Below are 15,339 nucleotides of genomic sequence, written 5' to 3'. Positions count from 1 at the left end.
TTTTCGCGTTTCGCGTGTGGCGCGGTGAGTGGCAGCTGGGGCGCCGGGAGCGCAGACCGCGGCACCGGCGGTGCGAGCGACCGAGCGTGGCGCCCGCCCCTGCTCCTCCTTCTCCTCTTCATTCCCAGGTGGGTGGGCACTTGTTGCATTGCGAGAGGGCTTTTGCAGCGACGAGACTTCTCATCCCATCCTCGCTGAGGTACCGGAGCCGTCTGGGGCGGGAAGCGCAACTGGTGGCTGCAGCCCGGCACCCGCCAGCTCTGTCCGGCGGGGGGGCGGCGGGCGCGATGGGGACCCCGGCGGACAGGGCTGTGGGACGGAGTCGGGGTACGCCGCGGCAGCCCGCCCGCCTGTCCGCCCCCTCATGGGCAGGGGCGCCGGTGTGGCGGTGCCCGCTGTGGCTCCGCGGCTGGAGAGCCTGTCCCCGCAGCCGCCGCCGTGGCTGAGGAGCAGCCAGCCGGGGGAGGGCGTGAGGGGATCCGTGGGGGGAGGGAGGGCGGCGGTTGGGACCCCCAATGGTCGCTCGCGGCGTCGCTCGTCGCTGTGTCGCGCCTCTGGAAACGCGGCGCCGCGGCCCGTTTCGGGGCCGTTTCTCCGCTTTTTTCCGCGCTCCCTCAGGTGGGAGAAGGCAGGAGCGGCTGCCGCCCGGCTTTATAGCCCGCTCCGCTTTCCCGCCGCCCGTCCCAAGGGGTTACTGTTTTTGTAGTTGCTCTGCACAGCCCGGACAGTGTTTATTTCTTTGAAGGCAAACCCGCCCTCGGGTCCCAGTCTCAGCTTTGCCGAGAGTTTTTAAACTCTGGGGTCAGATTGGACTTGACACTGTCTCGTTTAACTTTTAATGTTGCTCTGTCTTGCTGTGAGCTGTGCATGGCTAAAATAAAAATGAAGCACTTCAGCAGAGGTATACGCTGCCCTTGAGATATTGCCTGCTGTTCAGGGGCAGTGCCATAGACGCAGCCTGCATGAATAGGAGGGTTTTCCCCGGTATCTGAGGGACAAGGGAAGTTCCCCTTGCATGGGAAGCAATGGCTGGTTGCAGGCAAAGCAACCAATTTTATTGGGTACCCGAAGCCGGGGAGGTTTGGTAGCAGAGGATAATGCATCTTGAAACTGTTTACTTGTATTTCATTAATCTAAGGATTGGGGAGGTATTAAGCACAGACTATGTGTGCTTAGCAAAGGGAAGCATGCTGTGATGGCTACAAACTTTAGGGACAGACGCTACTGTTCTGGAGACTCTGGGATGAAGCATTAGTCTGAATGCTGTCAGTCCTTATTGTTCTCTTGTTACAGCGTTAGCATTATGCTAATTGTCCTTGGGCAGAGCAGAAATTCTCCAAAAGTGTTTTATTTTCCTGCTAAAGTATCTGTGAGTTGATACAGTGCACAGCGCAGAGCCATTACTGTCAGGCATATAAATAATTGTGTCTTAATGCACAGCTTATGTTAATATCTTTCGTGACTATTTTTTGAACGGCTGGATTATTGACCCTCTGCACAGAAATGCCAGACCTAACTTGAACCGTAAAAGAGCAAACGGTTGTGTTTTAACAAATAAGGGTTTGAGGCTGTTTGAAAGCATTTTTACAATTCTGATTGCTAGTGAAAAGACAGTAATTTTTGCAGTCCCAGGAACAATTATACGCAGTTGTGAACAGAACGGATTGACTTGGCATGGAGGGTAGATGAACCTCCTGTGATCTTTAGATTATTATTGTTATTGTAGGCCAGCGAGAGCCAAACTGTGTCTTTTCTTTTTTTCTTTTGATTTCTTTTGTTTTTGGGGGGGTTGAGAATTTGCAGATTGTGCTTTGATGCATTTTCAGCACCAGGGCTCCAAAGTAATTTTCTTACTGAACTGTGCACTGAAAGGCATTTGTGTTTGGAGATGGAAATTAGCAATTGGGAGTGAGAAAGAGGGGCTGTCACAGGGGCCTCATGGCAGAGCCACATCATTAGGTGTAGGTTAGCATTTTATAGCTGCCTTGTAGAAATGTGCTTGCTTATTTCTTAAAAACAAAACTGAATTTTAACTTTCAGACCTAGTTCTCATGTCTGACTTTTCTTTGAAAAAAGGTGCTAAGCAAAATTTCCTTGGCTTGTTCTCACAGTATTACTTAACTTTGTTATGTCTTCTTTTCTGGATAACCTGCTTCAGCTGGGTGATGGGCTTAATGAACTAATACATCTTTTATGGCTGTAGCTTCTTTGATCCTACAAAATGTAAGGATTTTTATGATCTATGACCTGCAGAGACTGCTACATACTGAGAACATTCTCTACTCAACTTCATGTATCCTCTGCTTAATCTGACCGTTTGCCAAACCACAGAAGTCTGTTTAAAAGAGTTGGGGGGGATGTGCGCACATGTGACTATTGGGAATCAGAGTCAGTGTTTTATGGGCTGTAGCTCACACTGATTAGGGTGACTCTGCAGAGTGAGCCGTTTGTGGCATGCCACTTTTCAACTCCTCTTTCTCAGGTGAGCTGGGTACTGCTGACACTTCAGTTATTGCAGTTTAGTATTTAGTCAAATTTGGTCTCTTCAACCGTCCTGAAGAGGGATGAGGACTGGAAGAATTGGAGAATTAGGTCTCTTTAAGTGTCCTTTGAAGAAGAATTGCAAGAATTTGAGTCCTATCTCCTAGAACTAATCCTAGAACTGCATGGGTCTTCCTCACAATAAGTTCTCGTCCCATTTCTGGTCTCTTGCCACCTTCAACAAGCAGCAGTCCCTGATGATTCTTTGGGCCTTCAGGCAGCCTGGTGGTCAGGAAACCCATTGGAGCTCTCCTCAGCATTGAGCAGAAGAGAATTCCCTAGAACTAATCAAGTTGAAGTAAGTTTGAGAACTGTGAACCACTTTTCTGATGTGCTTCTGGAGCAGCTTCTGTCATGTGAGGCTTTGTTGTGGGGCATTGCAGATAATATATCCCACTTCTTGGTTAATGCAGTACAGGACGTCTTCCTGTGATCTGAACAACTTTTGAAAGCTGATAGTGTTCTGTCCCTGTCAGTCTGTCAGGGATGTTCAGATGTTCTGTCATCACTGTCGGTTTGAGGCTCATTCTTGGCATTTTTTTTTTGTGGATTTGGACCTACAAAATGCAGCTTGGCATGACTGCTCCATGGCATTGTTAGTGATGAGTGACTAAGGAGTAGATCCTGCTTCCTATTCTCCCATCCACAAAATGTAAGGGAAAATATTGCTGCTTGTTTAAAAAAAACAAACCCCAAAAAAGTCAGTTAAGTGACCTGACTGAACTACTCTTAAAATACTTTTATAGCTTGAGTGGCCGTATGACCTCCTGCAGCTCATGTTGGCAGATTGTGTCTTTTGTGACCTTGTCTCTGTAATTAGGACTGTAGGAATGACTCGTGGGATCTCTGCACTCGTGCTAGTAGCGTGAGAAACCAGCAGCTGAGAATTTTTTTTTTTTTAAACTTTGTGGGTTGCAGTAGGTCAAGTTTAGGTGTGCATCCTCAGGAGTCTGGAGACTTTTCACCTTTCACTGCTTTTCACCTTCTGTGGTTGTTCCCCTTCTCCTGACTTTGCTTGTTTCTGCATACACGTAGATAATCACCAGAACTGAAGACTTGGGTCTTTTAAGATCTGATTTGCCAGTTAGGTAGCAGTTGCGTTCAAGGGTGGTGAATTGTTATTTAAATTCAGGACTTTTTAGAAGAACTTTTCAGTGAAGGATTGTTTTGGTACTATTGATCATGACTTCCAACCTTCTACAAACCTGTGGGTAGCCCTGTTGGCTCTGTTTGGAGTTAAAAGCTCCGTTTCCTTTAGCTTCCTGTCGTCATTTAGGGAAAGAATGTTACTAGTTTTCACTCCATCTCTGACTAGCACCTCAGAATAGTGGACATGATTGCAAAAGTTCGTTGTACCATATTCCGTGTTCTACTCCTCGGATCTCAACAAAGCCAGAGAGAGAAGAACCCTAAGTGAAAAAGACTTGCATGAATCTTGAAATGAGTGATTAAATAGGACATTAGTCAGGAACTGAAATGTGACATGGAAAACTTAACAAATAAATATGTAGCAGTAGAGAGCCAGAGCGAGAGGGGAAGAAAAAGAAAAAAACAAACATGCAAGACAAAGCTTGGCTGCTGTTTTCTCAGGCACATTCTCCACTCCAAGTCTATTAAATCCCGCAGATTTACTGTTGGGCTTTCTCTAGTCCTGGTTAACTACTCAGAAGTGTGTCATTCATCCTGTTCCACAAAAGAGAAAGAAAAGTGGCTCCCTCTGGAGCTAGCTAGTGTGACTTTGGAAGGACTTCCCTCCTTTCCCTCTAAAGCTTGCAGGCTCAAGGAGCAAAGACTGAGCTGGAATCTTGATTTGTTTTCCCCTTGATTTTTTTTTTTTTAGTGGGTGGCTTTCTTCCCCATTATGTGCCCCCTCTGCCCCACAATTGGATATAGCTTTATATCTGATGGTAGGGAGGTGGAAAAAGCCAAGAAGGAGAGGCAAGGATGATGGAAGGAGGAAAGACTTGTCTACTCTGTAGAGCTTTGCATTGTTTAGTTGCCCTGCATGTTGTTTAATAGCTGCTCAGGCCCCTGGATTTAGTGAAACAAATACAGAAGCTGCTAAGCAAGTAGAAATGAAGAGAAACCTCTCTAAGCTGCGGATGTGACTGCAGCTTCACTGTAATACCAGACAAGCCTGATGCTGCTGATTTCATTAAAAGCAACATTTGGGGCCTCAAAGCAGGGTTTAATACTTGCTATATATTTTTTTAAATATGCTGACCTTATCTGGTAAGCCTGTAATATTTGTTGCAATGAAGAGCAGCTGCTGCATAAATACATATATAATATCAGTTGCCAATTCTGAAAGCCGTGCTGAGACTGTGACTTGTTTGAAGTGGGGCTGCTATTAAAAGGCAGGTGGCAGGATGTTTATTTTACACCTTGTTAATTGCTTGTTTTTCCTGCTGTAATTGGCTTCCTAATGGGGGCAGAATGCACTTGGTTTTGCACACAAAGCTTCATTAGTGACAACCGATGGAAAGGATTTGGAGGGTGGGATTTAAATGAAATATATATATTGAGTAACAGATGTCTGTGCTAAATAGAGTGTATGAGGAAGTCCCATAGATGTGTCCAAAAATGCAAATGTTTTTCCCTAAAACAGTTTAAGGTGTCCTTGTGTTAGATGTAAACATCACTGCCTATTACTTGAGAAGGGGGCAGAGACTTTATCTTGCTGTTTTTGTGGGGCAGAGACTTTGTTTTGCTTCACTGGACAGCAGTCAGGATGCTGGGGTGGATGCTGGGATGGATGATACTTGGGACTCTGACAGTGTACATGTATTCATAAAGAATGCCTATTACTTGAGAAGGGGGCAGAGACTTTATCTTGCTGTTTTTGTGGGGCAGAGACTTTGTTTTGCTTTACTGGACAGCAGTCAGGATGCTGGGATGGATGATACTTGGGACTCTGACAGTGTACATGTATTCATAAAGATATCTTTAATGATGTCTGTGGCATGTCTAGTGATTGCTCCTGCTAACGAGCTAGGAGGAGACAGTGAGCAGTGGTGGTGTTTAGTAGCTTTCTAAGATTTATGGAGCCTTCCCTGCTGCTTGTGTATGTTAGTGCTATTTCAGGTGTCCTCCCATTCTCACTGGGCCCTTGGAGGCAGGGCATTGCTATACAGAAGCATAGCTGGACCATCTATATTTTCAGGGTGATCCCGGTTGTGCTTAGAAGTGAGAGCTGAGGTGTTCTTCTGGCTAGGGATAGGTGCTCCACAAAGGCAGTTCTTGTTTTAATAATGACTTTTTTTATGTGGTGTAAGGTTCCTTAGTGTAAGAGACTGGTCTAAGAATTGTCCGTTGATGGTCATGATGATTATCATCAGGCACCATTGTGTTTGATGCCATGAACAGAATTTTGCGCTGTTTGGTCTAATATGCTATTGTACCTGTAGAGGTTGCTGTAGGTGGCAGGTGAGTGTAGTTTTGTGTGTGTATGTGTACATATGTATGTGTATATATGTACATGTATATAAAATTAATAATGAAAAGGTAAGATAACCCTTCATGGAAACAGCTTCTCATCCTTAAATCCCCCTACTCCCCCCCCCCCCCTTTTTTTTTTTTTTAAAAGCACTGAGATGAGACTGGAAAAAACACCTGTCTACTCCCTCACTTCTCTGCTTCCTCAGATGTCAGTATTTAACTAGTTTAGGACTGTTTTTATCTGTCATGTTTGTTCTCAGTAAGGTCACTTCGAGGCAGAAGTATAATGTTTGCCAGTCTTGGATTGACATATTTTATAAGAAAAAGCCTTTATTACATGAATATATCACGGCCTAATTGACTGTTTCATGTTGGGGGAGGGGGGGTGGAGAGTAATATCCTGAGGCAGCATTTTAATCGGAAAGATCACAGGAGCTGCCTGTCAGCTCTGCTCTTCCATACAAGTGTCCTCAGATGACAAAATACTCCCCTTTCTTGGGATAATGCTTTTCATTTCTGCAGAATCCTTCCTTCCAGAGTAAAGGATGGACTGTGAAGTTGAGGTGAGGCCAGGATTTGTAAATTATTAATGCTTGAAGGAGGAGCCTCAGGGTGGTGTTCTTCCATGGTGAAAGCGACATGCGCATTCCCAATGAGCTCATGGATGTGCTTTTGTGTCTGATGTACTTCCTGTCTTTGGCTGGGAGCTTTTTTGTCTGGATGTATAAGCAGGTCCTCTCCCATCAAGATTTATCTCTGTTTAAAGAGACTGCAGCAAGCCAGTCCTCTTATAGTAGTTTGCCCAGGCATCTATGAGTCTCTGAACTCCAAAGAAAAGCAATGGGGGGATTTTCTAATTTATTTTGGAAGTCTTATCTCTGAGGTTCTCATAAGTGATGATGGATGTATTTGGAACAAAGAATTACAGCCTTCAGCAGAGCCTGTTCTTTCCTTTGGGCCTTTTGGGGATGCTTATGTCTGTATTTAAACTTGATGCTTGGGCTTTTCCTTCTATCTGCCTTCTGGCTGGTCTTGCATCTTGCAAGCCTTCATGGGAGTGGGAATAAGAGATGGTTGTTATAGGTAGGAGCAAAGATCCATCTTGCTGAGTACCTTGTCTCTGACAGTGGCCAGTAGTGGCTACTAAAGGAAGCAGGTAAGCTTAAAGCAAATGTGCAGTAGAGATACAGTGGGATGCTTGCATTTTATGTTTCATGAAAGTCTGTAACTATGGTCTTGTTCCAGAACTGACCAGGTAGGGAAGAAAATGCAGTTTTTCTGATTAAAACCACTTACTCAGTTTGGGCATGTCAGCCTGTTGTGTCCAGATTAAGGTGCTGTATGGAAGCTGGATGTCCTAAACCAGCTCCAAAGCTGCACCTGCTATGTGCTGCATCCTGGTGAAAGACAGCTGCTTCTGGAAAAGTCCCTGTTGGTGTGCAGAGCCTGAGACCTCCCAGTGTATGGGGCTTCCAGTGTGGACATGGGGAGGACAGAGTTGATGCATAGGATATCATGTTGTCACTCAGATGAGTGGGCTGCTGTGCACCTATCATTGTGCCATCCACAGGGAACGTTCCATAGCTTTGTTTATTGAGCTGCTGTTTTTAAAATTAAAAACAGCCAAACGTTTCATAAAATATTAAGAGCCACTGCTTTAGCGTCTCTCATCAGATTAAGTATGTCACTTTGTTTGTCCTTAGGGTGATGAAGCCAATCAGCTTGGTCGTTCTTTCACCTTAAGGATGCATTAAGGTGATGTGCTTCATCTCACAAGGGATGCTGAAGCTATCACACAGCAGAACTGGTAACCGTAGGGGTCCTGCACTTTAACTGTGGATTCTCAAATGAAATTTTGCAGAAGCAATACAGTTCACTTTGTATGAGTGAATTCCTTTTTGTTAGAGAAGCGCTTCTTGGAAAAAAAAGATTGAGGTAATACAGTGGTAGACACATACACAGTGACTGCTCTGCAGGAAAGAAAGAAATTATGGTGTGTTTTGTATGAAAGACCAAGAACTGTTATGTTTTAGTGGGTAAAGGGGGAGAAGCCTCTACATTCTTCAAACATTCTTTATGAATATGGATTTTGCAGCTGTTTTGCTTGCAGGTGTATTTCTTTTTCATTCAAGAGCCAGTTCCAGCATTTCAATCACAACACAGTGTCACTGCAGTAGCAGAGGGTTGGGAAACTGTGAGGTGTAGTAGTCCCAGGACTAGAAAGCTGAGGGAGGGTCTCCAGCTTGCTGCAGAGAAGCCCCAGGGCCTGCATGCTGGTGAAACACAGTATGTTGGAGCTGGGACTGAGCTGTGGAGAGCTAGCTTTCACTGAGTTTTCCGTCATCTCTTGCCTCTACCCAGCAGTTCTAGCACTCTTCAGCGTGTGTATAGTACTTGGGAATGCTGCAACATACCAGGTTAAATAGTCATGAAGTTTTAATAAACTCGAGATACAAGACCAACTTGACTTCTGAATGTCCTGGTTGTTTTCGGTTGTGTTGCCTCTTTAAACTCAGAAAGTAATGGCACATGTGGCATGTTACTCTTGCATTCCCACTGCACACAGCTAAATCACACAGGTGCACATCAGGGAGCAGTTATTCAGGAGTTTGTTCTCAAGGGCAGCAGTTCCTTTGTCTGATCTGATACACTGCTGTTGCTTTGCTTGGTGGTGGTGTGAGGGAATAATAAAGTAAAGCCTTCAATCATATGATCTGATCAGAGAGGGTTGTCTGTAGTGATTGATAAGCCCTCTCGGAACAATAGGCTGCTTGAGCTGTGCCCAGGGACTGATGGGTTTGGTTGGGGTTTTGCATTCATTTTTGGCCTAAGTAAAAAGAACAGTGAGATCAAGGTTGCAATTTTGTTTGCAGCTTGCCTTCAAATCCCTGCCTGATCTAAAATGGTACTTAACTAACTGTATATACCTCCACTCTCCCCAAAGCTATTGGAGGGCACTTTTCCCATCTCCCTTGGGAGATACTGAGTATTTTGAGGACCCCCTAATTATTTTGATTCCTTAAATTGGTTCTCTCCCAAGTAGGCATAAAACAAAGACATCTTTCCATCTTTCACCCTTGCAACCCCCTGGCCTGATGAGTGGCATGCTGAGCAAATGGACATGCATTCTCTTCCCTGCAATGTCCCCCAAGCCAGGGCTTTTTCCCACAGGCCTCTTGTATGACCTTGTCAAGCTGCTTCATTTTTTTTCTTGATTTGTGACATTTGCCATTCTCAGTAGAGAAGCTAAAAAGCTTAATATTAAGAAAGTGCTTGTATTCTGTGAAAGACAGCTTTTTTCTGTTTGTATTGAGAAACCTCTGAAGACAAGTGTGTGTGTGTGGATTCTGCTTAGCTCTGTAATAACTGAATTGTGCAGTGGTTTATCTGTAATGTGGGTGAATGTTAGCCATGTGCAGTGTTATACAAAGGATGCCACCTGTCTGCATCTGGGCCAGAGGTGTATTTGGAAGTATTTGCATTTCTGCAAAGGAGACTTTTTTTCTGCTTCTCTATTGAGCTACATCTCCAGTGTGTGGGGTCAGTTTAAAGCAGAGATGCTCTATCTTCTTAAAATGCATGCTGAACAAATACACTTTCCCTTCTATCCTGCAGAACGAAATGGTATGTGGGTGAAAGAATGGCTTTCCCCCCAGCACGTGTGCAGCCCCTTTATGGATTGAGGAAGGGTTTGTGGAGCACCTCATAGCTATTGCTGCTGTAAAGAAGTGCCAGTTTGATGCCCTCTTTCAAGCATTCCTAGCTTCAGTCACAGTGGTAGTGGGCTAGGGCTGTGCTGCCGTGGCTCTGCCTGTACTGCTATTTAGGCATTCTGCCTTTTTCAGGACATCTGGAGGAAAGGGACTGTGGGATGACTAGGACTTTTCTGTCACACACACAAGAAAATTTCTTACTTGGAGAATGGATAATAGAATGCCTTTATACCAGAAAGCAAGAACTGCCCAAAAGATCCTGTTCCTCTGCTAGAGGTGAGGACACAGAGAGCTATGCTCAGACGTAGAAGAGGAGGTCTCATCTAGATGCAGTGGCAGGCTTGAGAAGCATTTGTTTTCTGAAAGTTGTCTGTGATCTCCTACTGTTCTATTGGGGTTTTATATTTCTTTGCTCTCTCTCTGTCAGTAAATGACCATTTCATTTTGGCAGTATCCTACTGTTTAAATTGTGGTTAGGGCCAGTTTATTGTGGACCTGTTTAGCATCAGTTTTATTGCTTGCCTGCATTCCTGCTCTGCTGTGGGATTGTCATTACAGTGCCTTTTGGGTATCGTCTTTGCTGTCAACTGGCCCAACTCCTAGGGCTTCAAAAGCTGTTTGGGGATTCCTCTGGGAGCCTAAGGGAGTTATTGGAAAGAAGTCAAATTCTCATAAATTCTTGAGAAAGCTGTCATAAGCCTTGTGGCTGCTGGGTTATTGCCAAGCCCTTTATTCATGGGACCCATGATGAGCCATTGCTAGACAATAGTGATTTCAGGTTCCTTTGTACTGTATTATGAAAGGAGAACCAGTTCTGGGCCATTGTTTTGGCCAATGTAAGAACACACAAGATTCTCCATATCAAAGCATTTACAGTTTAATAAGCCTTATTTTCTGGTTCTCCCCCACCCCCCCCCCGGGTTCTTTCTCCATGCACCCAGTTTACCTGTTGCAGGTTCAGTCCTAGCAATGATTCATCCAAAGTCAGACTAATTTTGCACCCTGTGGCTTTTGGCAACTGGAAGCCCCATTTACCATTCACAGTACTGATTCTGATGGCACGTGCGGCTGTGAACAAGACAACTGTCCTTTACTGCTGCCTAAGTTATTTGTTACAGTGAGGAAAATGGTTTTGATGACCCCTCCTCGTAGTATTTCCTTAGTGTATGTATAACTATATACACGCATACACACACACGGAGTGTATGTATTAACCCTGCCTTTGCCTGGTGGTGACTAGTTCTGTTGGGTAGGCTTTTGTGTAAGTTGCAGAGTTGGCTCTGACCCTGCATATTGCCCCACATCCTTAAGGCATTTGGCAGTTTGTTGTCCCCTTATCTGCCTCTGCAGTGAAAGGGGTGAAAGTCAGAACTAGCTTATTTGCCTCATGGAGTTTCCTTTTTTTGCTGCTGGCTCATGGCTTTGTCCTGCTTCATGGTGGACAGTGTTTGGTACAACTGAATTTTGAATAGCTAGTGACAAAGTTTTCATTTCCCGTGGGAAGGTGGTACTCCACCCGAACAGCTCTCATTCTGTGGATGTCTGCCTTGGTGCAATCTTCTTCTGCTTTTAGTTTAGTCCAATTGCCCTACACTCTAACCACTTAGTAAAAAATGGGTGGATTAAAAAGTTATCCAGAATAGTATTGAAATGTTGAGAATGTGCATTGAAAGTAATTTCAAATACTTAAATTTAAAATGGAACGTGTTGGTGCATTGAAATTGTTTGATACATCTCTCTGTTTGGGACTGAGCTGGGATGGAATCCAAACCAAGCCATGCGAGATCCCTGGAGGGAAAAGTGCAATGCAAATTGGAGGTAGAAAAGTCAGCCTGAGCTTTGGTTTGGCTTTGTCTTTGCAATCTCTGAATGTGTGCCAGCTATAGATGAACAGCAGTAGGACAAATATTTAGGTGCTGCTGTACAGCCTATGGAAGCTTTTATTCAGTGGCATGCATTACAGATTTTTGTACCAGATCTGAAAAATTGTGTTTCCGTCAGAACCCACACCACTTAATTCCAGCACAATGTTCTGCCAGCCCTGAAACGTGGCTGCATTTGCTCGCAGAGAGCTTGCTCGGATGCAGGGCTTGGTTCCGTCTATTTCTCTGTTTTCTTGGCTTGCCTTCTGCAGATATAATAATAGTAATAATAAAAAGCCCCAGAAAAATCCTCTCCAAAATGTTGCTATTGCAGCTGATATATTGATGATTTTAGCAGTCATTTAAGTTGTATGTGTTTGGTGGGTTTTGTTATTGTTTTTTGTTTGTTTTTTTTTAATTTCAAACTTCTCATTTTGATTTGAAGTATTTGAAGATTTACATATGATAGCACTACAGCAGAGCTAAGCATTTGGTCAGCTGCATGGATATGGGCAAACAAGTCAGGGGATGTGTTTCTGAGCCACAGTTTGGAAGAGCTGGGGTGTAAGGGACTGAAAGCTGGAAGTATTGGGGGGAAAAAGCTTTTCTGAAATCTGATATGCCAAGCTGCCTTAGAGTGTTTATCAAATCTTGAAGGGTCAGGGTGGACACAACAAATCTGAGGAACTGGGGAGGGAAGAAGTCACGGAAGATGCAAAAAGCCAGGCTGGTATTTAGCACCTATGAGTGTAAGTGCATGTGTGTGTGCAGATGATGAGAGCAGAATGTGACTGTTAGTAGTTTCTAGATTTACTGTGGAACAGTTTGCATCACCACAGATGCACAGAAGGTTGCTGCTCACTAGTCTGGCCTTGACTTGTAATAGCTGCCTATGAGCCTTAGTGTCAGCAAGGATCATTGGAGTGTGATGGATCTGGTACTGTTTAGCCAGCACTCAGCTTGCAGCTTATGCTGAGTGGCATGGACTGGACTGGGTGTAACAAGGAGGAGATGATGTCAACAGGGTGGGAAAATCCTCTTGTGACTTTACAGGGCAGACTGCTGTGGAAATATGAGGGAATGAGGAGTTGAAAGTCATGAAGGAAGTCAAAACAGGGTTTTACTTTGATGTAGAAGCACATGGATGATGGGGATTGAAGGCTGAAGATTCTAACTGGAGATGCTTCAGTTTATCTTCAGAATTCAAAGGTCTCTCTTGAAAGGTTTCCTTCTAAGACAGGGTGTCCGTAATGTGCATATTGTGTTATGACTGCATGATGTACATATGTAAAATTGCCTTTCACAGTGTCTTGCTGCTGCAGAGTGGATCAGACTGACTCTCCTTCTCTGCTTATGCCAATGAAAATAAATTGCCCCATCATAACTTGTGAGGAAAGCAGCATTCTGTAATCCTGTGTATAAGGCCACTGGCCAACAGTGTTGAAAACAAAGCCAGCCCTTCCTGTAGTGTTGGATGCTGCTTCTAGGCAGGTTGGAGAGCCAGCTGGGCAGGGAGGCAGCGAAGCTGTCACTTCTGCAACTTTCTTACTCATGGCTGCTGAAAAGGGCCTCTTCTCTGAACTGTGGACAATGTGTTTTTCTTGCCCCTTTCCTCTCCTCCGATCCCCCAATTACTTAAGACAGCACTGTTGCCTTCTGTCAGGGAAGGTGCTGTTTTCTTTTGCAGCTCACAGAACAGGAGAAGAGGCATTGCACATATGGTATTTTGTTCCAGACACTTTTTACACCCCTCCCATTTCATTTCAGATCTGTTTTCTTTTTTTAAAAGCTTCGCAGAGGAAAAGATGAGGCTCTAATGATGCAGGAGAAGGGAGGGAGAAGGGACCTTCCCTCTTAATTTTTTGCTGCTTATATATGTGTCATTGACAAAGTAGAACATGGTGTGAATGTCAGTGTTTCTGTACGCACAGTGGTGCGGAGCAAGTGCCACAAATTTGAGTCATATGGGGGATAGCTGAAAGGGGATTGCATGGGCAGGGCTGAAGGAGAGAGGCCAATACTGAAAGCTGGAGCTCTGAGCAGCTGAGAGAAGGGGGCTGCAGCTGACCTAGCTCTGTCCCCTACCTGTTTCTTATTTTCTTATTTTATTTTTTTGCCAATTCTGATAGCAGAGCACAACAGCAGATTGTGATTTAAGGGGGCTAGCAGGATCCTGAATGCTGCCCTCTGCTTGCAAGAAGACCTCAAGCGTTCCAAGCTTGTTTGTGCTCTCTCACTTCACACTAGTCATGTGCTGTTGTCAGTGATCAGCCTTGCCTGCTATCTGTTTTCTCAGGTTTATTCAGCTGCTCTGTCTGAGTTTTCCTGCAATACTTGGGATGTTTCCTTCACTTCCTCTCTACGTTCAGTATGTGTAGTAGGGTCGGGGGTGTTGGAACATGAAATCTCCTCGTACTGTTTTCTTTGTCATCAGTATGCCATGACCAGCTTGTATTCTGAGAACACCTACTGGTTATCAGTAATGTTCACCTGTAGGTCAAACCTCTGCTAAAAGAGGGCTTATTTTATGGGATGTGAGAAGTGAGGCAGAAAGTGAGGTGCCTAGCAAGTCAGTGAAAGGAGCTATGGCTCGAGTCCAGGTTGTGCTGCCGTATTGCATCCACTTGGCTAGCCTGTGTCCTGTTTGATGCCTTTGTTGTTTCCCCTGAGCATCTGAGTTGATCGTTGGACACAAGTGAGTCATCGTAGTGTTTCTGGGTTACTGGTGCTGCTGCATTTCTGAGGTTTCTATCAGGGAATGAAACTATTCTTAAGTCTCTTATGGTAGGATGATCACAGTAAGGTCACCCATTCATGCACTTGACCTATTACTTTTCCCTGATGTTTGTCCCTTGCTACAATATAGCTGCTATTTCCAAAAAACACTGTTTCCTTAGAAAAATAACGATTCAATTCTAGAAAAAACAGAGTTGCCTTTGCTGGAACTTGGCTGAAGGTTGCATTTGTCTTTGTGCATGTGGTATGCGTTGTAAACAAAGTTTGCCCTGATGTTTTCCAGAAGGACCCACAAAGAAGCTTAAAATATGCATTTCTGTGTCTCTCTGGAGGTTACTGTGCTTTCACCATTTACTTTCATCTGAACGGAGCATTGCTACTCAGATTTAACAATAGTGCAGGCCGAGTAAGGGAGCATAATGTTAATCCTGTTTAGTTGGCCCTGTGTAATCCAGCTGTTCCTAATACACTTTGGCTTGGATTCATGCCACTTAACTGATGGGTCTAAAATAAGAGGTGGAGAGACGGTTATATGTGGATGATGACTTCCATCTTAGTGGGAAGAGGTGTCCATCTCTCTCCATTGACCTTGGAGGAAGCTGACTATGATGATCTGCCTAATGTGGGTATTTTACGAGTGCGTAAAGCTGGGTTGGATGGAGTCAAGCCTCGTGTTGGAGAGCCCATGCAATGCATGGAAGACCCATTGTGCATGCCACCTTTTGCAGCTTTGCTGTTACTTGGGTTAAAGGAAACTCTGCTTATACTTTTGTAGAGCTGCTAAAAGCCTGTTTCAAGTTGGATCTATTTTCCTTCTCTCTTTTTCTAGTATAGAATCTGGTCCTATGCTGCTAGTAATGTGAAGGGTGATGCCTTACTTTTGTTTTGCACATGTATCTTGACTAGTTGTTTTGGGTCATTTAAGTCTCCTTTGAGCCAGGAAGTGTAGCTGCTGCTGGCAACAGTAGCAGCTCAACAAGGAGCATTTAGCTGCCATTTGGCCTTCAGTGTGGCATAGCACTTGCCCCTATCTCAGACTGCAGGTAATG

General features: G+C 44.5%; 1 protein-coding gene across 7 annotated transcripts in view; it reads left to right on the top strand.

The window, feature by feature from the left end:
• Positions 1–15,339, top strand: part of TSPAN4 (tetraspanin 4) — a 467,778-nt gene that overhangs the window by 4,457 nt on the left and 447,982 nt on the right. Inside the window, exon 1 of one of the 7 annotated variants that reach the window (XM_075502396.1) lies at positions 19–128. The exons of 3 other annotated variants lie outside the window; for them this stretch is intronic. The gene's annotated coding sequence lies outside the window, so the exon portion shown is untranslated. 3 more of the 7 variants (XM_075502401.1, XM_075502399.1, XM_075502394.1) reach the window with 3 other exon arrangements.

Source organism: Mycteria americana, chromosome 5, assembly GCF_035582795.1.
Source record: "Mycteria americana isolate JAX WOST 10 ecotype Jacksonville Zoo and Gardens chromosome 5, USCA_MyAme_1.0, whole genome shotgun sequence".
Classification (NCBI taxonomy): Eukaryota; Metazoa; Chordata; class Aves; order Ciconiiformes; family Ciconiidae; genus Mycteria; species Mycteria americana.
This window is presented reverse-complemented; position numbering and strand designations above follow the sequence as displayed.